Source organism: Mesoplodon bidens, assembly GCF_964165515.1.
Source record: "Mesoplodon bidens genome assembly, chromosome: 13".
In the NCBI taxonomy this organism is placed as follows: domain Eukaryota; kingdom Metazoa; phylum Chordata; class Mammalia; order Artiodactyla; family Ziphiidae; genus Mesoplodon; species Mesoplodon bidens.
Genome location: NC_138169.1, coordinates 49,915,334 through 49,941,280, shown reverse-complemented (window position 1 = coordinate 49,941,280; position 25,947 = coordinate 49,915,334). Strand labels below are relative to the sequence as shown.

The window sequence follows — 25,947 nt, the reverse complement described above, 5'->3', positions numbered from 1 at the left end:
ATGGTACAGATCCTCCCTATAAGGTCCCCTTTCCCCTGATGGAGTGCTCCCCTTTTGTTGTAATGGCTGGGCGAAGTATTAGAATCTTCACCACACTAAAAACACTCAAACTTTTCTCATGCTTCATTCAAAACCAAAAGGGACTACTCTGAGCTTGGTAAAGAAGTTTCAAATACTAACCAAAAAACTTGGTACTTGTCCTTGACAAAGGGAAGATGGACAGATAACATGAGGAATTACATGAGACTGTGAGTGACTGAATGAGATGGTTTTTCTTTCTCTTGTCTACAATAGGAGCTGATCTCCTAGAAATGGCCCAAAGGGCTATGTGAATTCAGAGATAGGACTGATAACTGTTGAGCCAGGAGGAGTTCATCAATGACTTCACTGAACCTATAATAGCAATAGAGGTGGTGGATCTTGAAAGATGACTAAGATATTCCAAGTCTTTGAAGAGTGCATGTGTGCTTGTGGGTGAGGGGGGATTTAGAGGGGGGTATGGATGTGAGAAACGTCTAGGCAGAAGAACCAGCATGAGCAAAAGTGAAGGCAAAAAGAACAAGGCTCAGAGAAGGCAGATCATCCCCATGTTAGCAAAGGTCAACTGATGAGGAACAAAGGCAGGTGCTGAGACTCAGGGGGTCTGTTGTGCTTCTATTATGACATGCTAAGGAATACAGCAGGCAGCTTTTGCTCTGCAGTTGATGGGGCAGCCAACAGTGGCTTCAAGATTGAAGTGGGTGAGGTTAACTAGATCAGCTGCTGTTCTGCTGGGTACCTATTACATACGAGGAACTGTACTTTGTTGTTTAATGGATATTATTTTCTAGTCTTCACAACAAATTAGATATATCTTTTCAGGTGGGGAATGTGAAGCTCAGAGAGCTTAAGTAACTTGCTGCTCAAGATTATACATTCTTCCATTAAGCAAATGGCTTGAAAGAGCAATAGGGTTTTAAAATATTAACATCAGGACAAACCATTAAAGAATGGAAATGATGAGATCTGAATGTCAATTAGGAAGTTGATTTAGGCAGTCATGTTTTAAAAGGAAAGGAGACTAGGAACACTGAAAAGAGGGAATCTGTGTTCAAAGTGAGGCTGTTAGAGATTTAAGCAAGATTTCTTAATACAGGTTTATTCTAGAATGACATACATTTTAAGATAATAAACAATGTTACTTCTGTGTTTTAAAGTTACTTGATGACTATATTACACAAGAGACAGTGCAGCATAATAATTAAGTGCTCAGGCTCTAAGCCAGACTGCCTGGATTTGAATTTTCACCCCAATTTACTGAACCTCAGGCAGGTTATTTAACCTTCCTGCGCCCTAGTTTCCTCATCTTTAAGAAAGGAGATGATAATATTACTTATAGATTTGTTTAAACATGAAATGAAGTATACGTTCATACAAAACAGTGTTTGGTGTAAAGTAGGAACTCAGTAAGCATTAACCAGCAATTGCTTTGTGCCTATGTCCTTATTCACCAATTGTTTGTTTAGAAATTATGTACAGTGTGCCAAGCACTGTGCTTGTTTCCAGGGATGCAAATATAATAGGGAAGAACTTTTGTATACTATTACAAGTTAATCACTAAAAGGATGCTGTCTATAAGCTTAAATTATACACAATGGCCCATTTCTGGGAACTCTTCTTCCCAGGTAATGAGTGTTAAGCTAAGATGCCTTTGTTTGGCTCACAGGAAACATCCTGACTAGGCTCACCTGTGAATGACTGCAGGGAGGAAGAAATTAACACATCTGGCTGACCAGAACCAGGAAATGTTTGACTTTACTGCCTCCCCTTTTAGTATAAAAGAAGCCTGAATTCTAACTCAGGCAAGATAGTTCTTTGGGACACGAGTCTACCATCTTCTTGGTCTGCCAGCTTTCCAAATAAAGTCATTATTCCTTGTCCCAATAACTTGTCTTTCAATTTATTGGCCTGTTGTGCAGGGAGCAGTAAGAGCTTGGACTTGGTAACACAAAGATGAGGATAACAGATGATTTCTCTTAACAGATGTATAGCACTTGATTTTTCCAACATCATATTCTGTGGTTCAGCAGAAGTACTACGACTATATCTTGGTTAAAGCACGTTCTACAACTCTTTGGGCACCAGTGATTTAAAATATCTATTCATAATGTTGCTCATTAGTTTCAGGACTAATAATTCCACTTCTCCTATCCCCTCCTCCAATATGACATTAAGGTATGTTCAGCCTGAGTTACCTTTTATGATGGGTGTTCCCCTTGACCCACCAGGCAGTATTACGAAGTTAGTGAGATGATTTCAGTAGTCTCTGCCCACTCATGTGTACCAAACTCTCAGAAGCTGAGTGTTTGCATCACTGTCTCAGGAGTTTCTTCCTTGCTAATTCATTCGACTTATGTGTAATGTAGTATGAATTATTAATGGGTGCATTTCTCTTCCCAAGACTATTTTTTCTGAATATGACTTTATAAAGCCTCATTTCCATAAAGAGAGAAATGTGAATGATTAGAATTTTCAGTGTTGTACCAAACTAAGGAAGATGTGAGGACACCAGTTATATAGTGCATTTTAAACCATACCATTAAGCTACACATCCCTGTGTCTCCCAATTTTAGGTTATGAAGGGGTCCAAGAAATTCTGCTCATGACCTCATTTTCACATTGTCTAAAAGGATTCTCAGTTAGGCATTGCAGGTTTAACATTGACATTGGTTGAACAGATGAAAATTTGTTGGTAGGAGGGACACCATGTCCTTGTGAGTGTACCCACAATACATTAAAATGGGCAGATGAGCAGTCGTCATGAGCTCTGAGAAAAGATTGAAAAGGAAAATGTCTACATAAATAAATGAGAAGGAAATGAAAATAGCGAGGCACTTGCGTAAAAAATAACCAAGTGAAGTGCCAAAATGATTAAGTACAAAGCCTCTTTAATATCCAGGAAGCCCTTTAGAGTGAGTGCGATTGTGGGGCAGTGGTGAATTGTTTGCCTGTCAAAGAAGACAGACTTTGGCATCCTCATCACTTTGCTTTCCAATATATTCAGTTTTTATTAAGGGACATGGGAAATGTTCAGACCATAAGGGATCTTCAAATAGCAAACAACCATTACTGAAAGACAGTGATCAGATCCATAATAAAATAAATCTGAGGCCTGAGATTTAAATGTGAATGTAGGAATGAGACTGATGCCCTATGAAGTTCTTATATTGGTCATACAGAAGCTTGTGAAATGCGAATATTAGAAAAGTAAAACTCATATTTGGTGCATATCTGAGAATTTAAAAAATCTTCCCATTAATTTGATACGCAAAATAGGAATATTGACAAAGACTGTTAACACTAACAAGTTAATGCTGCAATATTGTATAGCTTAGAATATGGCTTTAAATATATTAGGTTAGTTTTTTTCAGTGTAAAAATATCCAGTTTTACATTTAATTTAAATTTTCTTTCCTGAGAATCATTTATTTTCCTTGGGAGAAGCAAGTAATCCCTGTTCATTTTTCTTCTAATAATTTTGGGAGAAATTAATGAAGCACTGATGGGTCGGTTAGGATCTAACCAAGAAAGAGAAAACAGTCTAAATATTTAAAACAGATGGAATTTAATACAGGAAAATGGTTATACAGATGATGGAAGAATTGAGAAGCTAAACTAAGGATAGCAAATCAACCTGGAGGTTAGTACCAGCAGGAAGCCACAGACACCACTACCCACAAGTCTCAAGGGACAGAGGGAAGAGGTGACATTACTGGAGCTCAGAGTTCAAGGTCACTGGGGGAAGCTAGAGGCAACAGGGGGTGGGTCTGGGGGCTGGAAAACCCAGCCTCTAGAGGTCAGCTCCCAAGGAATCAGCAGAATAGGAGCAGGGCAAGGAGAGGACGTGAAGTTCAAAACAGGCACAGACCGGCACAGTGGAAAGCTGAGAGTTAAGTAAGTTAAGAAAATAAGTTTTCCATGTTCATTTTCTCTTCCGGAGCAATGTTACACTAGGCAAATTGATTTACTGATATTTTTAAAGGGCATTAAGTTTAGCTCCTAGGAATTACATTCAACAAATATCTTGTAAATAAATGAAATCACCATTTTAGTTCCACATATGACCTCAATAAACCAAATTTACACACCCTTAAGATGATGAGACAATAATCCACCTTCACTTTGAAGTTAATAAAAGGTAGAAAGGAATCATCACTGTCTTTTTGGATTAGAGTTAGACAGTGGTCAATGCTCTGCCAGTTGCATTGTTTTATTCAGAACTGTGAACAGAGGTACATTCTGATGTTCTGGAAATCACCATTCTTTAAAGTAGATAATAAAGCCACACTTTGAAAACAGGACTCAGGAGGAGGTGGAAAAAGCCACACAATTTCCTCAATAAGACCACCACTCAATTCCTCTATTCCTCTCTGTTCTGCTGAGAAATGACAGTGGCGTACTGCAGACTAATAGTAAAGCACCAATTTGTACGCTCATGTCTCTTGTAGCATGGAAGGGTAATTATGTATGGTAATGTAAAAAATATATATCCATCTATCTCATGATCAGGAAAACAAAGCTTAGTGTGTGAGCACATGTGCATGCTTAATTGTGCACAGCAGTTTGAAAACCACACCTAACCTAAACCATGCCCTACCTTAAATTAAGCAATATGAGATCTCCCAGTGGGCAGCCTCTGAAATGTTAGCCTTATCTCACACCCAGACCTGTAATGATTAAACTGTCATTATCACCATTAAATTTTTCTCTCATTTATGTCATTAAAACATAGTCTTAGCTCATTTTGGCTTATTACTTTGATGTTAAATACTGTTATATATTTAAAAACTTGATGACCTGTAGAATAGAATGAAGCATTACCGCATCTGCTTAATAGAAATCAGCAAAAGATGTCAAGGTCATCTCTGTATCTTACACCTCATCATTCAAGATGGTTTCTGATAATAAAAAAAAATAAACAAAAGGCACAGAAACTAAGTCTTTCACTATGTGGCACCTCATTAAAAGTATAAAATGCTGGTTATATTGAACCCCATTTTCTTTTCATGCAAAGAAGAGAAACACTTTAAGGGGAAATAGTTCAATGTCCATCTTAAATTTCTTGTCTCAGACTCACTCACCTAAAATTCAATGAAGAAACAGCATGAACTTTTCAAAACCATCTATTTTCTTTTCTTTGAAATGGCAGTCAACTCTGGCATTTAAAGACTTTCCAAGCGTTTCATCCAGGGACTGGTAAATCTCACTTATCTGCAATGAGAAAATACACTTTTATTTAACTAAGCAACTCACACTTACATGTTTATTACAGAAACAGAATGGGCAGATCTAGAACATATGGTGTTTTACAAATCCATTCATCCACTAAGAACGATTTGTAATACTCAACTCAGAACTTTGGTTTTCATTTACTCTAAGAAATGTTGAAAAAATAGACATTTGTGCCAGAAGTTGTTTTACAGAGGAGGATGGTGAGGACCAGAGGGGTAAAGTGACTGTTCAAGATTAAGCAGCTGGTTAGTAACAGAGTAGCCTTGAACCTTGGGCTGCTAACACTGCCTCTTGTTTTTGGTTGATTAAAAACCCAGAAATGGGAAAACCTGGAATCTTCTGTTTCCCAAGTTGGTAATTTTCTGGAATATTGTGTCACCATAATTTCTCCTAAAGCCAAGGAAACTACAGTTGAAGGCAGAATCCTCAGACTGGCATCCCCTCCAATGGTAGATGTAGGTGTAGGCTACCGCAGAGGCACCCTGATACGATTGAATGATCTGCACGCTTTATGATGTTGTAGAGCAATGACGTAGAGAGTAACTAGTTCAGAATGTGGTCTGTTGGTGTTTCCTAACAAGGTGGAATGATTTTTATAATCTTTTGCCTTCTGAGAAAACTTACAGATGAGAATGGAAGGAGAGGCTCCAGGTCACACACGGCAATTTGCCCATGAGTCCTGCTGCATGAAAGTGACCAGATGCTTTACCCACCATCTCTCATCAGCTAGTCTTTCCCACCTTTCTTTCTTCCCCTTCCCTTCCCCCCTTTCTTCTTCTCACCAACACACAGGCTGGATGTTACTATCTCACGTGCTAGGTGGCTTGAAGCAGCAGAAATGTGAAGTCAGGAAATCCCATGTTCAGAAGAAGGAAGATAATGGGGAGAAGGGGGATCACAGCAAATAAAGCAGAGAAGATGTCTGATGGCAATAAAGCCAGAAAAGGAAGGGACTCTGGCTGGTGGGAGGTGGCCTCTGTCTCCAGACCCACTCTTTGCTTTCCTCTCCCAACTGTCTTCTTCGGCCCAGGTTATCTAAAACAAGGGCATAATTATTTTTAACTTTCATGGCTTCAGGCCTCCTAGGCTCTTGGGTTCATAGAGAAAATTCTATACAATAACTCCCCCCTGCCTCTAATCCAAGTTCTCAGATATATTCATGATTGCATTATATTTATTTAACAGGACATAAAGAGATTTTCACGACACAATTAACACTTGTTCTCTCACATTAGAACCCAATAGTCTTTCACTGTACTTAGATTCTAGGGACATGCATACAACTGGCATTCTTTGAATTAAATGTATTATTACAACAGTAGCACTTTCAGATATTTTTTGGTTTCTTAACATACATGCTATTAATTTTTTAAAAATTGGGGTTTGGGTAAATTTCACCTATGCATCTGGGAATAAGTTATACGTTAAAAATATTATCCCTCCCTCACGAATGCAGCTCTCCAAGTCAGAGCAACAGGAAAAAAAATGGCAATCTTACACCATCTTATATAATTTTATATGACTAGATATGTATATGATAAATCTTAACACATACAGATAAACTTACATCCAGCGATATCTGGCAATGTAGAGTCACTCAAGAAATCCCTTAGGTTTGGGCACCTCTTAGGATCAGGCCGCTGCTTGTGCTCCTCTGCCTGGCAATTTTAGAAAGCACGTTTTGCATTTTTGGTTTTTGCTCAGGTCCCTGGGTCATCCCAGATTGCAATCGACTAGGAGGGCGATGAGCTCAGATAGAGATGCTGTGTGAAAGGACCCACAGGGAGGTTCAGGTTTCACCCCTTAACTGGGATCTGTGACTGCAGTGAAAGTTGCCATTTGGATGATATCTTGATTATGAGCCAGCTTTCGTTTTTGCTATTCCTTCTCGACCAGGAAGTGGCCCCCATCTCAGCCTGTATCTCATAGGCAGTGATCGAAACCAGCTGTCTGGTAGGCAGCTCCATCCCTCCCCCTCTTGGCTTCTGTCCCCTGAGACCACTTCAGAGGATGCAGACTGATTATTCATAATTCTTTTTAGTCTTGAGCCTGAGGGTGGCCACCTCCCAAACTGTCACTGAATTAAAGGCATCCATCCTCCCCTGTATTCTCCCAGCAGCCCAGTGGACACTTGCAAAGCAGAAGTCTCATGGGAACATTGATTAGGAAGAGAAAATGATACTTTTCTCTCTTTAACTTATTTAATTCTACATCAGCTATCAAATTCTAGTTTGACTGTGTGATGTGAAGTTAAAATTTAGTGTCATGAGATAAAATAAAACTCTGTCTCCTTTCATCTGGCTCCCTGAAGAGCTTTTGGTCAGTGTCCGGATTGGAGTTAGGAGTCAATACCTTACCACTGAGTACCACAAGAGAAAGAAGTATTTGGTTCATCTGGGGTGCCATATTTTAGTCCTATAGTTTGGATGGAAGTTGCTGGGGTTGGATTTTTTCTTATTAAGATAATCTCCTCAATGTAGAGCACACAGAAACAGAATGGACCACCAAAAAAGATAGTAATCTTTACATTAATGGTATCAATTTAAATAAAGCCTTGATAATCATTGGTGGTAGTGGGACTTGATCAAGCACATACACTCCCAAACGAGGTTATGTGGGAGCAAACCAAATATAAGACTGGAGTGAATATTCAGTTGTTTTTTTTTTTTTTTGCGGTACACGGCCCTCTCACTGTTGTGGCCTCTCCTTGTTGCGGAGCACAGGCTCCAGACACGCAGGCTCAGCGGCCATGGCTCACGGGCCCAGCCGCTCCGCAGCATGTGGAATCCTCCCGGACCGGGGCACGAACCCGTGTCCCCTGCATCGGCAGGCGGACTCTCAACCACTGCGCCACCAGGGAAGCCCTATTCACATTTTTATTCACATTCATGTCCTTACTGATCTTCCCACCTAAAACAGTACTCCTCCCTCATTCTCTTTTGCTTACCTTGATATATATTCACCCACATAGCACTTCTACTATTTATTATTTATTCATTGTTTGTCACTTCACGCTAGGATGTAAGCTCCACGAAGGCAGGAACTTTGTTCACTATTGTACCCCTGAGGCTTGGAACAATGCCTAACAAATAGGCAGTAATATTTATTGCATGAATGAATGAATATACCTTGTGGTCCTCTTTTCTTATAAACATTTGATCCAGTTTCCTCTTTCTTACCGCTATGAGTTTGCACCATACTGAAAATAATTTCCTCACAATGGGAAAAATTCAAAGGCCTTTATTCACTCCGAAAAAAATGAAGAACCCAAGTGAGCATTATGTCTACTTGCCTTGTTAGGTAGAACTAGGATTGCCTAACTGTGAAAAGGAGGATTGAAGACGAGTTTGTCTAGTATCTCTTCTGTAGCCTTTTCTTCTCTTTTAGTTATGCTTGGGAAACTATAGTGTTATGAGTCCAGCTTTCTAGACTTCAGAGGTTAGGATGGAGACCACTTTCAGATCACTGTAGTCATAGGGGGCAGGTTCAGTGTTCTGAGGACCAGTTACAGATGATGAAGACCAGAGATCTGCAAAGGGCGCCCCAGAAAAATGCAAAGATGGAGAGTTGCACTGCACTCATAAGCACGCATGTGGGGCTTTTTTGGTATTTTACACTGTCAGTTGGCTTGAGTTGTAGCAGTTATTAAGGGATTTGGCTAAGAATGGTCAAAGTCACTTGGGAAACAATAACTACTTGTTCAGATAATTTCCCAACAACTTAAATAGGTCCTGATTTTTACGAGTGACTCTTTGCTGCCACAGTCACAAATGGCATGCTAGGAACTAGTATATATAGGATGGATAAACAACAAGGTCTTACTGTATAGCACAGGGAACTATATTCAATATCCTGCGATAAACCATAATGGAAAAGAATATGAAAAAGAATATATATGTATAACTGAATCACTTTGTTATATAGGAGAAATTAACACAACATTGTAAATCAACTATACTTCAATAAAATTAAAAAACCAAAACCCAGTGGCATGCTAGGGTGTCATGCCAGTGCTGAGGCCGAGCTCAGGACTCTGGCTACCCCTGTTCACACACACAGCATCAGTCAGATCCCTAACAACAATGAGGCTGGAGGAAGAGGAAAAACTTAGATCTGAAAGGCCCTTGAAGCACCTTCTGATGTTATAGAAAGGAGGCTGAATAGGATCAGAAGCCTGGGTTTTATTTTTGTCTCTCCCACTGACTAGCTGGGCAAATCATTTATACTTAACTGGGTTGCCATTTTCACATTAGTAAAATGAGGGTATTGGTTGAGACCAGTGCTTCTCAACCAGGGATGATTTCGCCCCCACCTCCCAGGGACAGTTGGCAATGTATAGAGACATTTCTGATGATGGAGGGAGGGTAAGTGAGACTGGCATCTAGTAGGTAGAGGCCAGGGATGCTGCTGGACATCTTACAGGCACAGGACAGCTCCCGTCAGAAAATAATTATCAGTCCTAAGTGACAGCAATGCCGAGGCTAAGAAACACTGGTCAGATGGTTCGAGTCCCCTCAGTCCTAATAGTATTCTCTAATTTTACCACTGGTCTCCTCCAGACCTCTGACGCCACACAAGTTAAGCCTAATTCCTCGCTGGAAGCTCCTCCAATTCTATCTACTGCATCAAACTCCTCCCGCATCTCCCACCTCTACTCTTAGCCCCTCCGTACCCGGACCTTGGTGTCTGCACACCATGCTTTGTGTTCCTTCTCTGTAGCACATGTTACTATGTACAATCACTATACATTTTCTTCTCTGTATAAGAATATATGCAACTTGGCAGGGACTGTCTTGTTTATTTCTTCATTGTCTTTAGCACATCATCTTTAATGATGAATAATTCTCCTCACTAAATGTTTGTTCAATTGATGGTGGAACAGTTAGCAAACATGAAGGTCAGTGTTTTCTCACTCTTTCCTACACAGAGTTGTGGTGTAAACTTATTAGATCATTTCACCAGATTATTAGTTACTGGCCTAAGAACATTAAAGTAGCTCAGGAAGCTACAGTGAAGTGGATTTGGGATCATGGCCCTTGGACTAAAATCAGAATCACCCCAGACACAAGGTTATTAGGTCAGAATCAGAGAGGAGACTGTGGAGATGGGCCTTTCTGGATGTTTTAAAGCTGGAGACAGAATTAGTGCACAGGGATGGATCCTTGGGCACCCTCTTTGTTCCAAAGATTTGTTCTTGTTGACACAGAGTTCAGTCTGAGAACCAGGAAGGTCTTGGATGTCTGCACATATTTCCTATTAAGGGCATGGATTGTTGCTTCAGGCTCCGAGGATAAAGAGGCTGTAGCACTGGGATAGCCTAGCTGCTCCAATCCAGTGTGATCCACCCAATCACAGAAGGGCAGAATCACCAGAATCCCAGCAGAAATTCTGGGCGCCAAGGGAATTACTGTTGAGACTGGCTGCATCTGCTTCTTGCTGTGCAGACACCTCATTTCTGTGAAGTTTTGAAGTCTTTGGCCAAATAATCAGGGAAATGAATCTAATCTCAGAGGGAGACGTGCATGTGTAATCCCTGTCCATCAGATTATATATAGCCCAATGATGGCAGAAACATGGGCTGTGCTTCACAATTCTAAAAATCTAGATACCTACACAGGGAAAGTAGAGTCACTGCCTTCCTCACCTCTCAGTTACCTACTTTACTACCCCCTAGGACATATAACAAGACCACAAGAGGATATTTGAGCAAGTGAAAGGTAGTAGCAGAGTGTCCTGTTTTCCTCTTGATATTTCACCAACAGACAGGGATAAAAAAATTATACTTCATCACTCAGGTTAAAGTAAGATAAAGTGGAGAGAACAACACTATTTGGATGAAATAGCTGTCAGAGGAATGGACATATACATTCTGCAGTGAATGTGGAATTTTTTCCCAGCATAAAGCCAGAGGCCTGCCGACATTCAGGAACCCGTAAGAAAAAAAAAATATGCTTGTCAACATCAGTTCAGGCTGTTTTAAAGGTGCTGAGAAGGAAGAAGGTGGTTTATAAAGGATTTCTCAGCTCTGTTCCTTGCACAGCATGCTTTTCAGAGGGAATGCCTTTGTGTTTCTATCTGCTGCATCTCACTGTAGGCTAAGGCAGTTGCTTACCCAGATGATATTTGCATTTTAAAAGAACATCCTCCCCATATGTTTAATGATTTGCACTGCACCTGGGCAGTGTCCCTCACAGAGGAGCTCAATCATGGAGAGCTCACTTGATTGTCCATCATTTTTTCTTTTTTAAAATAATAAATGTAGGGCTTCCCTGGTGGTGCAGTGGTTGAGAATCTGCCTGACAATGCAGGGGACACAGGTTCGAGCTCTGGTCTGGGAAGATCCCACATGCCGTGGAGCAACTAGGCCCGTGTGCCACAATTACTGAGCCTGCGCGTCTGGAGCCTGTGCTCCACAACAAGAGAGGCTGCGATAGTGAGAGGCCCGCGCACCGCGATGAAGAGTGGCCCCCGCTTGCCGCAGCTAGAGAAAGCCCTCGCACAGAAACGAAGACCCAACACAGGGAAAATAAATAAATAAATAAATAAATAAAATAATAATAATAATAAATGTAAAAGTAATTAGCTATATGCCACTATTTATGAAGAAGCAGGTTTAATAAAAAATGAATCAGAGATGGCTGGAAACTTACAGAGTTTTTTTAAAAAATAAAGTAACTACTTTTAAGAAGTGTGGAAAATATAATAAATTATAAAGAAAACTAATGTCATCCACATTCCACTACCCAGAGGCAATCCCTATGAAGGTATTCTACATTTACTATATTATCTATACATTATGTCTCATTATCTATACATATATATGCATACACACATAATTTTTAATGAAATTGAGGGACTATAAACTATATATAATTTTATTTCAAGTTTTATTTTTTGTATCCTTTTTATTATTAGTGAGCCACACATATTCAGCATGAATACTTCCTCTTTTCTGGCTATGAAATTATTTTATCAAACTTGCTAATTAAAGGATATGACATATGAAGTTATGGGGCATCTAAAGTCACCAAATCCTTCTTTAGTTTACTCATGTGCTTTGTATACACTCACATCCACAGAGAACGCATTTCTGTTATATTTCAGAAGAAGGCAGTAGATCATTTTATTTTATAGTAGTGATTATTTTGTTATAGAAACCTCTACTGTACAAAACCCATGTATCCCAAAATATCAGAAAAACAGGAGCCATTTTTTTTTCAGAATATGCTTTTAGAGAGAGTGATTACTTCATTTTGTAGCTTAAAAAAATACAACTGTGAGACCAGTGAGTGTCTCATTAACTTACACAATCACTAAATTGAATTGTCTCATTTTATGAACAATACGCACCTACACTGAGTACATACAAAATCTATCCCCTAGTGGTGACCTCATTAAAACTTTAAGCTCTGCATGTTGAACTGAATTCCAAGAAAGGTGGGAAGATGAACAGATTTTTTGCTGACCAGGAGAAAAAAGATTTACCCAAGCTCAGCCTTTTGTCTCTTGTATATCAGTACACCTGCCAAATTGATCAAAAAGATAATTAAATTGAACTTTGAGTGTTAAATCAGAATGTGTCAAAGATTTATCCAATTATTTTTAAAAAGACAAAATTTTAATTAGCCACAGGCTGGTATATCACAGATTCTACTGAAATTTCCCTGGTGATATGTGACCATCAATATCTGCTTCAAATTTATGTTCATTCATTTGCTAAAGTCCTGCACACTTCTTAGAGATTAATCACGCCTTGTGATTTGATATGCTCTGTTTGATTTTACCATGATGTAAAGATCAAAGCAAATAGAAAAGAAGAAAGGAAGGAAGGAGAGAAGAAAGGAAGGAAAGAGGGAGTGAAGGAGGAAGGAAGGAAAGAAGTCATGAAACTGGATATGGGGTCAGGGAGCCACATTAAAAAAAGATTTTCTGGATCTTAACCAGTTACATTCTTAACATTAACGAAGTGATGGATAAATACGGGAGTAAATGTTTCCATGCAGAGTACCATACCTCTTCCAAATATCTTGATTTAAATTTTTGTACTAAGCAGATAGAATTCCACATTTTTAAACATTAGTCTTCTCTAATATATTACATAAAACCTAACCAGAAAGCTCACTCTCATTAAAAAGCATGTCTGCATAATAGCAGCTATTTGGACACAATTTCAGTGACAAACTTTGTTTTTTTGTTTGTAATACATCTCATGTATCTTGTTTCCCCAGAAAAAATATTTATGTGCAAAATATGGAGAGTGTTTTCTTAGACAAAGAAGTGTTTCTTCTGGAAATCATAAAGAGACAGAAGGATCTGATTCTGGGAGCCAGTTTGGGCCTTGACTTTCAGTGGTGCACTATGACCTTGACTGATGGCCTTGAATATGTCCCATACCCTAGTAGCTCCTGAGGACAACTGAGAGCCTGACTTATTTTCATCTGAATCAGAGAAGATGAGTGTCTTTTAAAAAAATGGAGATAAAAGATATACATTTAATTTGTTATCAGTAATTTCCATGCCATTTTGGAGTTAAAAAAATATATTATACCCTACATCATAGGTATGCAAACCTTTTGTTCTGAAGGCCCCATAGAGCTTGTGATTATGTGTGTTATATCTATCAATATTTACCTTATTAGAAATTGACTTCGAAATTTAAAAAAATATTTACTTATAAATGTATTTACATAACAATGATAAACCTTTTAAATGTAACATAAATGATATCTTTTTTTTTTTTTTTTTGCGGTACGCGGGCCTCTCACTGCTGTGGCCTCTCCCGCTGCGGAGCACAGGCTCCGGACGCGCAGGCTCAGCGGCCATGGCTCACGGGCCCAGCCGCTCCGCGGCATGTGGGCTCCTTCCGGACCGGGGCACGAACCTGCATCGGCAGGCGGACTCCCAACCACTGCGCCACCAGGGAAGCCCTAAATGATATCTTTTTAAAAATAAAATAGTAATGTTTTCCAAAACAAAAAATGTAGTGAGAAGTAGGGTGTGCTTTTACATTTTTGGAAAACTCTTTAATTTCTGGCTTCATAGAAAGAAGATAGCTGGGTTTTCATTTCTGCTTCTGCACTTAACCTATTGCAATATGTTGTTTTGGTTGAAGAATATGAAGAAACTCCAAACTTACACAGATATGCAGTTCAGAAAGGTAGAGTATTTCATAGACTTTCAGATGACTGTGGATATTTTTCTTTGATTTGCCTCTGAAACTCAACAAGTGTTGTTTCTTAAAGGTGAGTTGCCATGTGGAATCTGAAACCACATCAATGAACTTGGCATAGTCCATTACACCAAAATTCATGATCTGTCTCATATTTGTATTGATTTTTTAACTAATGCATGATTTTCCAACATCATGAGTTGGCCATTTGAGGAGTATTGGTTCACTGAGTTATGCAGACCTTCCAAATGTTGACCCATTTCACTCTCAATAACAAAGAGTCATATTCATTAATGTCACCATCAGTCTCATCAGAAAAGTCTTTGAGGTATTGGGAAGCTGTCAGGCTCACAATGGCAGATGTAAGCTTTCCAAAATTCTAATTTTTACTTCAAAGTTTGAATCTTATCATTGTCAGAGAATACTGTTGGTTTTCTCTGCTGTGACAGGCTCCCTTCATTCATTTTCAAGGAAATCATCACCAAATACCACATCTGAGTAACCGTAGTGCCTGCCAGTTGTTCTTTCAAGAAAACAGGTTGTTCTGTGAAAGACGTGGGTAGTTCAGTTTGCACAGCAAACAGTCTTACTCTCAGACACTCATCGTCCCTCAATATATTTCCAGAGCACTTTACGCTTTCCATTGCCTCACACAGGATGTTAAAAAGATGTGCATCAGAGTTTCAAGATGGAATAAAATTTTTGTTGTTGTTATCGTTGCCTGCTTTGTTTTTTACTGTTTTTGCATGACAGTGAAGAAGATAATTACTAACCAGTACAGTCTGGTGCCACTGCCTTGATTTGTAATACAATTACACCAATTTTATCCACCATTACTTTTTCATCATCAGTGCAAATGTTCGCACAATCAAAATGGCAAATATGTTAGGGTTATTATTAAAATAGTTTTGGCCTCAAGGGCCCCATGAAAATGTCTTTGGGACTTCGCTTTGAGAACCATTGGCCTAAAAGGAAGGGAATACAAGAAGGTGGTTGAGTGAAGGCTCTGAGGTTGGACAGAGTGGTGATAAATGGGGTGGTAAATCTCACCCCACTTTTGATTTAATGTTTATGTAATAGTGATTGAGTTACCTACACACTCCAAGCCCCATTTTCCACACCTCTAAAATAGGAATAATAACAGATTTCACCACCCAGAGCTGTTCCAAGGATTAAAGGAGATCCCTTAGCAGAGTGCCTGACCCACAGTAAACTCAACAAGTATTAACTATGATTATAACATTTATATTATCACTTCTTTTTGAGATCAAAAAACAATGATGTGAGTAAATCAGAATATCAACTGTGTTTGTTGCAATCTGTTTATGCTACACCAATCTAAATTTAGTTCTACATTTCCTCTGTGAGTACAAGCTACATGCATATATATATATTTTCCAACTAAGTTGAGTACAGAGATTGATAGTTTGCCCTTTGTAGGCTGATTTTGCAAATCCTTATGTAGTCAATCACGAGAGAGATTTCTTGGTAGTTAGAGTTGGTGATGACAAGTGAGAGATGGGATTTTGACGGGGACCCATGATCTCTCAATCCCTGATCTGCCACCTGCCACAGTCGTGTGAGGGAAGCGGATATTACCAGTGGGTTACACTGATCAAAAAGCCAGATTACAAGGAGTCACAGGGGCACCATTTGCCTGAGGCCTAGAACAAACGCTTGAGAAATGTCTTTCCTACAACATTTACTCTTGCCCAAATCTCAGTCCTCCAGATTTTACCACTTTGTGGAGAAAACTGAATTCAAGGAAATGGTCTCTAAGGAAAAAAGTGGGAATGAGGGCATTTGCCTCAGTAAAGGGTGAGGTGCGTATGCACACACACGTGCATACATGTATGTTGCACTCTCACCAACAGGAATTTGGCAGAGATTCTGAGTGTTGGAAAACTCTAAGCTTATACGCCCATCTAACTGATGTAAATGGGGGAAATAGGTGGGTATAAGTCAAGGAGACCCAGGCACATTCTGCATGCATATTTTATCCCTACAAATGTTTTTTACTTCTTCAAAGACGTATGCTCTATCTTATTTTCCTCATAATTATAAGAGGTTCACTTGGTCTATTTTTCTTTTTATTATTTTTGATATTGACCTGAGTAGAACAGAAAACATCCAAAACCAAACAGCTCTTAACAACAAGAAATCAACAATGCAAGCTTGATTATAAGTGGCACATGCCATTTGGTCTCAATGTTGGAAAAATAATAGAGCGAGTTAGAGATGGAATTGAAATGAAGAGTGTGCGCCCCGGTGAAAGACAGCAGCTCCTTCTGGTTGTCCCAAGTACAAGCATGGACCCAGTATGGCCATATATTCCTATTTTCATGGCCAGGGTGGCAATCCATATTTTTACAAGAAATCTTCAAATTTACAAATGGATAGATCAAACAAAACATGTTGGCAGGGTTTGCAGGCTACCATATTTTGCATTTCTCCAAAGATATAATTTCATTTCCCCTCCATTTCATGGATCAATGTACTGTGCCCTTGACTCATCTCTGTCACCACTCATTGGGTTTGCAAGGGTGGAAAGGGAGTATAGAGAGGAGCCTTGATCGCCCTCTAGTGGCTACAAAGTGCCAAAACAATTAGCTGAACACTCCATTCTGTTTATTTACTGGAAACTCACTAAAATCAGTAAAGCAGACTTTGGCTACTTTGTGTGAGATGTGAACCACATGGTAATTTTACTGTTAGTTCAGATTAGACTCTGGGATAATAGGCAACAGAAAGAAGGAACAGGGAAATCAGTTCGAGGAGAAACTTGAGACTTATAATGCACAGGAGTTCCAGACCTAGCCACCAGGGAAAGAATCAAAAGTTTTGCTCCAACAGAAGGCAGGGCCAGCAGTACAGGCTGCTGGCTGAAAGGTATATGTTGTGTTTTACATGTAGAGATGAGTACGGTATGAAGGATCATCTTATCCACTGGCTAGAGTTGTATCTAGTAGTTACTGGCTAATTTGATCCCCGTTTTAAGAATTTGATAGTAGCTTAGCATTTATTAATTAATGGAGAACATATTGTATCCACTTGTTTAGAAGCTGAACTTGAGGAAAAAGTTTTTAGGGTGGGAAATGAGATAAATTAGTTAATTTTGAAAAAATTAAAGAGAGTTTCAAATAGCTCAGTAATACAGAGCTAATAAAGGTTCTTGAGAAAGTTGAAAAATAGATCCTGTGACAGCCTTGTTTCACTTGGATGCCCATGTTATCTTAAAACACTGTCCCCAAGTATTATATGCCTCTAGCTCAAATGTCTACTTTCAAGGATGGTTCCCTCTGTGTATTCATTTCCTTGGTGGTTTGCCCTGCTTGACACACTCAGATAATTTAATGAACTGAAATACAATTGTTTTTAGAAGCTCAATACTTCATTATACTTTTGTTTTAAAAACAGTTTTTGAGTTGAGAGTATGTCAGCAAAACCACCCAAAAGAATGTGAATGCTGTTACAAGGTCAGCCTTTCAGAAGCTGGAGGCAGCTGTCATTGGCATGTTGTCAAACAAGCACCATGGGCAGCGCGGCAGCATGGGCCATGAGTCAGCAGCTCTGACAACACTAAATATGGTAACCCATTAATGTGCAAGATAACAGGTACCCATGCTGCTTCAGAAAGCCCTAGAGAGAGGAAATATTTCATTTTTCAGGTTTATTTAGAAGGAAATCCGGATAGGTCATTAAAGCTCGGATGTGAGTTCCTGTGTGTGTTCATGTGTGTGTGTCTGTATTGGAACCTGGATTATGATATTATCCATATGGATTTCTTCTGTGAAGAAAAACATACTCAGATTGAGAGCTGAAATGTCAGAAGCTAGGCATTTCAAAGGGGATACTATTGAGCTAGGAGGGAGTCATGTTTTAGATTCGGGCTGTCCAATCCAATAGCCACCGGCTACTTGTGGCTATTGAGCAGTTCACATGTGCCTCATCCAAATTAAGATGTGTTGGAAGTATAGGATACACACTGGATTCCAAAGATACAGAACAAAAAATAATGAATCATATCTTTTTGATAAATTTTTATATTGCTTACATGTTGAAATGATAATATTTTTGATATATTGGGTTATGTGAAATATATTTATATTAATTTCACCTGTTTCTATTTTTAAATGTGGCTACTAGACAATTTAAAATTACATATGTGACTCGCATTATATTTCAATTGGACAATGCTGCTTTAGAAGATATTTGATTTCATCTCTTTCCAGTCTCTCTGTCTCTCTGTCTCTCTCTCTCTCTGACACACACACACACACACACACACACACACACAAGGGATAGGAAGGGGGCCATGGTAGTGGGTCACTGAAAAATTACAGGCTTCAAAGTTCCATTCAAGGTGCTGACTTGGAGATCTACACCAAAGAATGGGTACAAGGTAAGCCAAAGCCCTGGAAGATATCCTACCTTAAATGTCCAGTTGGCCTCAATTTTAGGTCCAGGGGTGAAGGGGTATTTGTCATAGTTCATTTAATTCTGGCCAATACTAAGAATGAAAGGGACCGCCAAAGATGCTGAAAATGTTTTCCTCTCATCACTCTTATAAAAGAACAAAATGAGCTCTGTAGAAATGAATTGTTGTAGCTTCCTGAACTTTTCAATCTGTTTTAGATATAGATGCTCTCAAGAATGATTTGACTGTGGTGGTACCAACTGGATCATAACACCTTGGGTTAATACTTTGACTTAATAAGGATTTTGATAAAAGCAAAATCCAGACACTGATTTGGCTTTTTAAAATCAACCAGCCAAAAATCATACTTTCCAGATTTGCCTGAATGTGTGTTTTGTGTTTTGAGCATGATTTCTCAGTGCTATTAAATTGCTATTAAATTATCCCCCTAAATTCTGGCTAGTGTTGACAGGTTCCTAGCAGCCTTTCTCCTGTACCTTGCTGCTCCATCCTTTTTAGTTTTAGTCCATGAATCAGATATGTCACCCAGCTTCTTTTCTTCTTCATCTTAGCCATCACCTACTTTGAGGACTGTGGAGGCCTGGAGTTGAACAGATGCCAATTTGGGGCTCCAAAGCCATTCACCTCTTACCCTTAAATTTCTCTTTCATCTATTTTAACTTTAACTATTGACTTTACTTTTTATGAGTACAGCTGGAAAACAAAGAGCTGAACAGAGGGCTCATCGATGGTGACTGGGCCAGTCTGAACGATTGTCCAACGGTGTATTCTAGCAATAAAACGGTAGTGGTGTTCTTGGCTCCTGAACTAGTTGGAAGAAAGGGTGAAGTTCATCAAATGTTTCTTCATTTAAAGCTATGCAAGGGGGACTTCTATTGGAGAATGGCTCATTATACACCCATAAAATCTCTTTCTAGTATTCTTCTTTCCTTAAATTGATATATACAAATTTAGTGCATTAATGTAAAGTTACAGAAATGTTTTAAAGAAAATTAACAGGTTTGTATTTTAATAATTTTTCAGATATTTTTCATATGCATATTTTCTTATTTAAAAAATTTGAATGCTACATTAAGTGGTACAATATGAACTTTTTCATAAGGGATCAAAACTAGATAAACACTTTTACCACCACTTTGGGTAATTTTTTAAAAATCTTTTCAGTTTGGACAGTGAAAGGAAATGGATTTATACCACATTTAACTTTTTGACAAGTTTATTTTTTTCATCTAAATTCTGGACAAGTGTTTCTGAGCAACATAAAAAAAAGTGACTATATTTGGAAAACATACAAAGCAAGAAAAATTTAGGCAACCTAGCAGAAGCTTCCAGCATTTGTAGCACAGCAATCTTATATTATCTGATTCCAACGGTTGCGATTTAAAAGATGTTAAGTAAGACTACAAATATGGAAAGATTATGTAAAGCAGACTGACTTAATTGCACAAAATTTTAGATAACTGCATTACAGTGTTAAACAAAACATTTCACCATCTAATAGAATTTTCTCTTGTCTTTATCCTAGATTTATTACCAAGAAGTATAACAAAAATAAGGACTCCTACATATTCTAAGATTTTACGTGTTTACTCTTTCAGAGAAACCAAACAAAGAAAGGCCACACCATTGATGGCAGCTGTGACAACTGTAAAATATGGTTTGGGAAAACTGACAGGGCTTGGAAGACTTCAACATGAGAGTCAAAAGCAACTTCAGATTGCTCCCTGACCTGGAAGTTCAGGAAGAAAGGGGTTAATGGTGACTGAGAGTTCATCTCAAGTCCTTTTAGCATGGCTTCACCATTAACAGAAGAAGAAAAATGACACAATTCTCAGACATTAAAGGTAAGAGGAGCCCCTCTGTTCTCGTGAATGTGATTCCTGGCAGGAGATAAAACTCAAAAGTATAGATCTTTCAAAGAAGATGTGGTACATATATACAATGGGATATTACTCAGCCATAAACAAACAATTAAATATTGCCATTTGCAGCAACATGGATGAACCTAGAGATTATCATACTAAGTGAAGTAAGTCAGACAGAGAAAGACAAATATCATATGATATCACTTATTTGTGGAATCTAAAACAATGATACAAAGAAACTTATTTACAAAACAGAAATAGACTCACAGATATAGAAAACAAACTTATGGTTACAAAAGGGCAAATGTGGGGGGGATAAAGTACGGATTAAGAGGTACACACTACTATATATAAAACAGATGAACAAGGACCTACTTAGCACAGGGACCTATATTCAATATCTTATAATAACCTATAATGGAAAAGGATCTGAAAAATATATATCTAAAACTGAATCACTTTGCTGTACATGACACATGATGTACATGATACCTGAAACATGAGAAATCAACTATACTTCAATTAAAAAGAAACAAAAACAAAGTATATAGCTTTCACTGGCTTCATCATGATGAATTGCTTTAATGAATGGCTTACTTCACCTTTTCTAGGATTGACAGTCTGTGCTTAGTGTTTAGCAACATTAAAATTGTAAATGAACTCATGACTGAGATATGTCAAATTAAAGAAATAAAAGGAACTTATAACTGTAGCTTTATAAAAGGAACTTATCAACTGTGTTAAAATTTTACAATGATATAAAGCCATCCTGTAATGGGATTCCTCAAAGCACAGATTGGTGGTCAAGAACATGAAGTCCATTTGTATAACTTAATTCTTTCATCTGCAGCAAGAGAAACAGTCAACAATTAAATATTACTGTGAATGTGTGTATAAGCATACGTGCGTGTGTGTGTGTGTTGGGGGCAGGAGTGTATGTGAAGCATCCCTTGTCTGCTCATTTAAGGGTAAAATGGAAAGTTGATAGGTTTAAGAATAAGATAAATTGACAACCTAATTTCTTTGTGTGTATGAATACTGACTTTTTTCCCCAGAGAGTCTATCTACTCCATGGCACAATTATAAGACTCCTGGAAAGACTGGCCCTTTCATACTCCAACAAAATAAGAGTTTTATTGTACTCAAATGCATCAAGTTCTTAGAAAAATACTCAGGCAATCTAACTTCCAGAAAAATTTATCTAGCAGTACTAACAGTAAACGTAAGTACTTACAGGAAAGAGAACATAATTTAACCAGAGTAGTGACCCTTTGAATATTTTTAGAAAATATTAGAAATTAAACCAATAAAATTTCTGTGATAAAAGATGAAAACACATAAGAAAATCAACAGTTGAACTGGCAAAATGCACAACAGTCTGCTTAACATATCTAAAAGTTTTTCCTTCTCATCTAATAATAGTTAATAATGATGAACAGAATACTCAAAAACACTTACCTGGATAGCTATGCTTTTAACCACTGTTGCCTTTACCAGATAAAGTTAAGCAAGTAGGATTCTGAGCATCTTTAAGCAGGGGAATGATGGTGTGGGGGAGGGGAGAGGAGGCCTTGGTTGTGGGGCGAATGACCTGGCTTATGCCAGGCTGATATTCATCTTCCTCTTACCCCAAAGTACCACCAATTGTGTGAGAGAAAGGGAGGCAGTGATTTCCAATAAGTGACCCAGAGAAGGCTGGGGGTAGGTGGCTGTACTGTGCGAAGGTCATTTCTTGAACCCAGCAGTTTACTTGCCTGACTACTAGATTTTTCCCGGCTGAATAAGAAAATACCATATGTTGTCAGCATGCTACAGGGTTCTGAAAAAAATTACATATATTACTAAAAGAATTCCTTAATATTCTCTCTATATATAGAATATAATGTTATATTATATATATAATTCTATTATATATATAATTCTACCCAACTTCCTAAATACATACATAGCAGAAAATTATCCTACATGGAAGATGAGTTCCAAAATCTTCTGCATTTGGGGCTCAGAGTATGAGGTTTGCTTCCAGAATGTGCCCAAGAGATTAACTTTCACAACTGAGCTCTGTTCCAGCTAGTCTTTTTTTTTTTTAACATCTTTATTGGAGTATAATTGCTTTACAATGGTGTGCTAAGTTTCTGCTGTATAACGAAGTGAATCAGCTATATGTATACATATATCCCCATAGCCCCTCCCTCTTGCATCTCCCTCCCACCCTCCCTATCCCACCCCTCTAGGTGGTCACAAAGAACTGAGCTGATCTCCCTGTGCTATGCACCAGCTAGTCTTAAAGGTACTGCATGCTCTGAATATACACTGGCAAAATGCAGGAGTACAGTATAGTGGCCAAGAGCATGAAATTATAGCTATTACTTATTTTCTCTAAAAGTATCTGCTTATCTTTAATGTAAGGATAATAATAGTGCTTACTTAGAGTAATCCTGTGGATTAACTTAGATAATGAATGTATTGTACCTAGCACACAGGTAGGTACTCAATAACTGGTAACTGGTCAAGGATTATTAACCAGGGTGAGGAGTGGGAAGTAACTAAATAGAAATGGGAGCACAGGAGTATTTCCAAAGAGTCATTTTTTAGATTAAAAAAAATTTTATTCAAGTACAGTTGATTTACAATGTTTCAGGTATACATCACAGTGATTCAGTTATACATACATATATATATTCTTCTTCAGTTTCCTTTCTATTATAGGTTAGTACAAGATATTGAATACAGTTCTATGTGCTATACTATAGGTCCTTGTTGTTTATCTATTTTATATATAGTAGTGTATATCTGTTAATTCCAAATCCCTGATTTATCCCCCACCCCCTCCTGTTCCCTTTGGTAACCATAAGTTTGTTTTCTATGTCTGTGAGTCTACTTTTGTTTTGTAAATAAGTTCCTTTGCATGATTTTTTTAGATTCCACATATAAGTGATATCATATGATATTTGTCTTTGTATGACTTATTTCACTTAGTATGATAATCTCTAGGTCCAGCCATATTGCCACAAATGGCATTATTTCATTCTTTTTTATGGCTGAGTATATTCCATTGTATATATGTACCACATCTTCTTTATCCATTCGTCTGTTGATGGACATTTAGGTTGCTTCCATGTCTTGGCTATTGTAAATAGTGCTGCTGGTGCAGGTGTATCTTTTTGAACTAGAGTTTTCATCTTTCCTGGGTATATGCCCAGGAGTGGGGTTGCTGGATAATATGGTAACTCTACTCTCAGTTTTCCAAGGAACCTCCATACTATTCTCCATAGTGGCTGCACCAATTTACATTCCCACAAAGAGTCATTTCCTAAGTGAAAATCTCCTCCCTGTCAATTCACAACAGCTCTGTTATATCAGCTATTTGAGATATCACTACTCAAGCTGGAAGAACATTGTCCAATCACAGAATATGGAGTATGGCAACCAGGTGAATGACTGAGGCTGCCCAAGCCCATAACTAAGTCCACAGTACCTTGCTGAGCCACCACCCTAACCCAGACTTCCTCTCTGAAGAACACTCTGAATGTTGGCTTTAGTAGATTATCTGAAATGTCCTCTGACAGCTGACAAGGAAAGTCCTCAAACCCTTTTACACAGTTTCAAATAAAGCTCAGACAGCATTAGCAAGTCTTCATAAGTACAAACTGGCTGAAATGGCCCATGTATCTGAAGATCTGTATCGTGGGTCTCTAGTTCAAAACTGTTTGGAATTTCAGCACAGATTCCACAGTGATACTTTAAAATTCCTTAGGGCTAAGTGTTTTTTCCTTGTCCTTTTATTCAAACTGAGCACTAACACACTGGAGAGAATCAAGCCTCAACTATAGCATTCACCGGGGAGACAATCAGGATTCAACTCCAGTATTCACTGTGAATAACAGAACCTGCCAGAATTACAACGGGTGTGCTTAGGAAATGCAGCAGTAATCACTAAAAATGCTAGCGGTAAATCCATGCAGAGAGCTTTAAAACTGAAAAGCTAAGGCGAGGAAGAATGTTATTTTTAGCAATCAACGGGTAGAAGCCCACTCTAGTTTTCCTCTTTTCTGATTGAATGTAATTATAAGAATATCCAAAAAGCATAAGCGCTGATCATAGAGGTGATACAGTTTCAAGTATTGAATACTTGAGACGTGTAAGCCTTAATAAAATATTATCCACCTATGAGGTATTTATGTAAATCTTGGACTCTTGTAAGAAACTAATTTTTTAGAGGAATTGTACTAGGTTTAGGCTTAATCACTTTGAAACAAATAATTTAATTGCTCTGCTTGACAATGTGGGTCATTAGAAAGTACCAAAATAAGGTTATTCGTATCCATTTCCAGAAAATGTATTCACTCATTTATGTATTTATTATGAACACTGCAGCTCATAGTGTGAAGTTATGAGCTCTGGAAAATACAATGATAAATTGGACCTGAACTCTGTCCCCTATAGCAGTGTTCCCCAAACTTTTTGGCACCAGGAACCGGTTTTGTGGAAGACAATTTTTCCACAGACCGACCGGGGATGGAGTGGGGGATGGTTGAGGCGGTAATGTGAGCGGTGGGGAGCGATGGGGAGCGATGGGGAGCGATGGGGAGCGGCAGGTGAAGCTTGGCTCACTCGCCCGCCACTCACCTCCTTCTGTGCAACCCAGTTCCTAACAGGCTGTGGACTGCTTGCTACTGGTCCACTGCCCGGGGGTTGGGGACCCCTGCCCTATAGCACGGAGATCTTGTAGAGTAATGAAGACTCATTACTCAGACTCATGAGGTAATTAGCTGTAATGTGGTATCAAAAGTACCAAGAGCCAGAGGAGAGATGCATTTACGATATTAGGATTTCAGAGGATGAAGAAAAGTGGAAGAGATTAGTCCAGCTAGGGCATCTGGGGGCCTTCACTGAAGAAGTGTCATTTAAACGTAGCATGGCTCCCTCTATATGTTGGTGCTTAATAAATATTTATAGAATAAATAAATGAATGGATGGATGAAAAGACATTGGAGGGATGAAGGAGCACAATGCCTGGCACACACCAGTTACTCAGCAAATGCTTCCTGAACTGAATTGCAGACTTTGAGGAGGGACATTTCAGTCAAGGAAATAAGCAAACACATGGGCATGTGGACAGTGGGCAGGGTTATGCTGGAGAACTAATGGGAAAGGGGCTTCAAAATCATGGGGCTGGACCTAGAGATTATCATACTAAGTGA

General features: G+C 38.6%; 1 protein-coding gene across 1 annotated transcript in view; it reads right to left on the bottom strand.

Annotated features, from left to right (window-relative positions):
• Positions 1 to 5,209, bottom strand: part of DTNA (dystrobrevin alpha) — a 204,161-nt gene extending 198,952 nt beyond the window's left edge. The window contains exon 1 of the mRNA XM_081253018.1: positions 5,121 to 5,209. The gene's annotated coding sequence lies outside the window, so the exon portion shown is untranslated. The remainder of the gene's footprint in view (positions 1 to 5,120) is intronic.
• Positions 5,210 to 25,947: the final 20,738 nt, after the last annotated feature.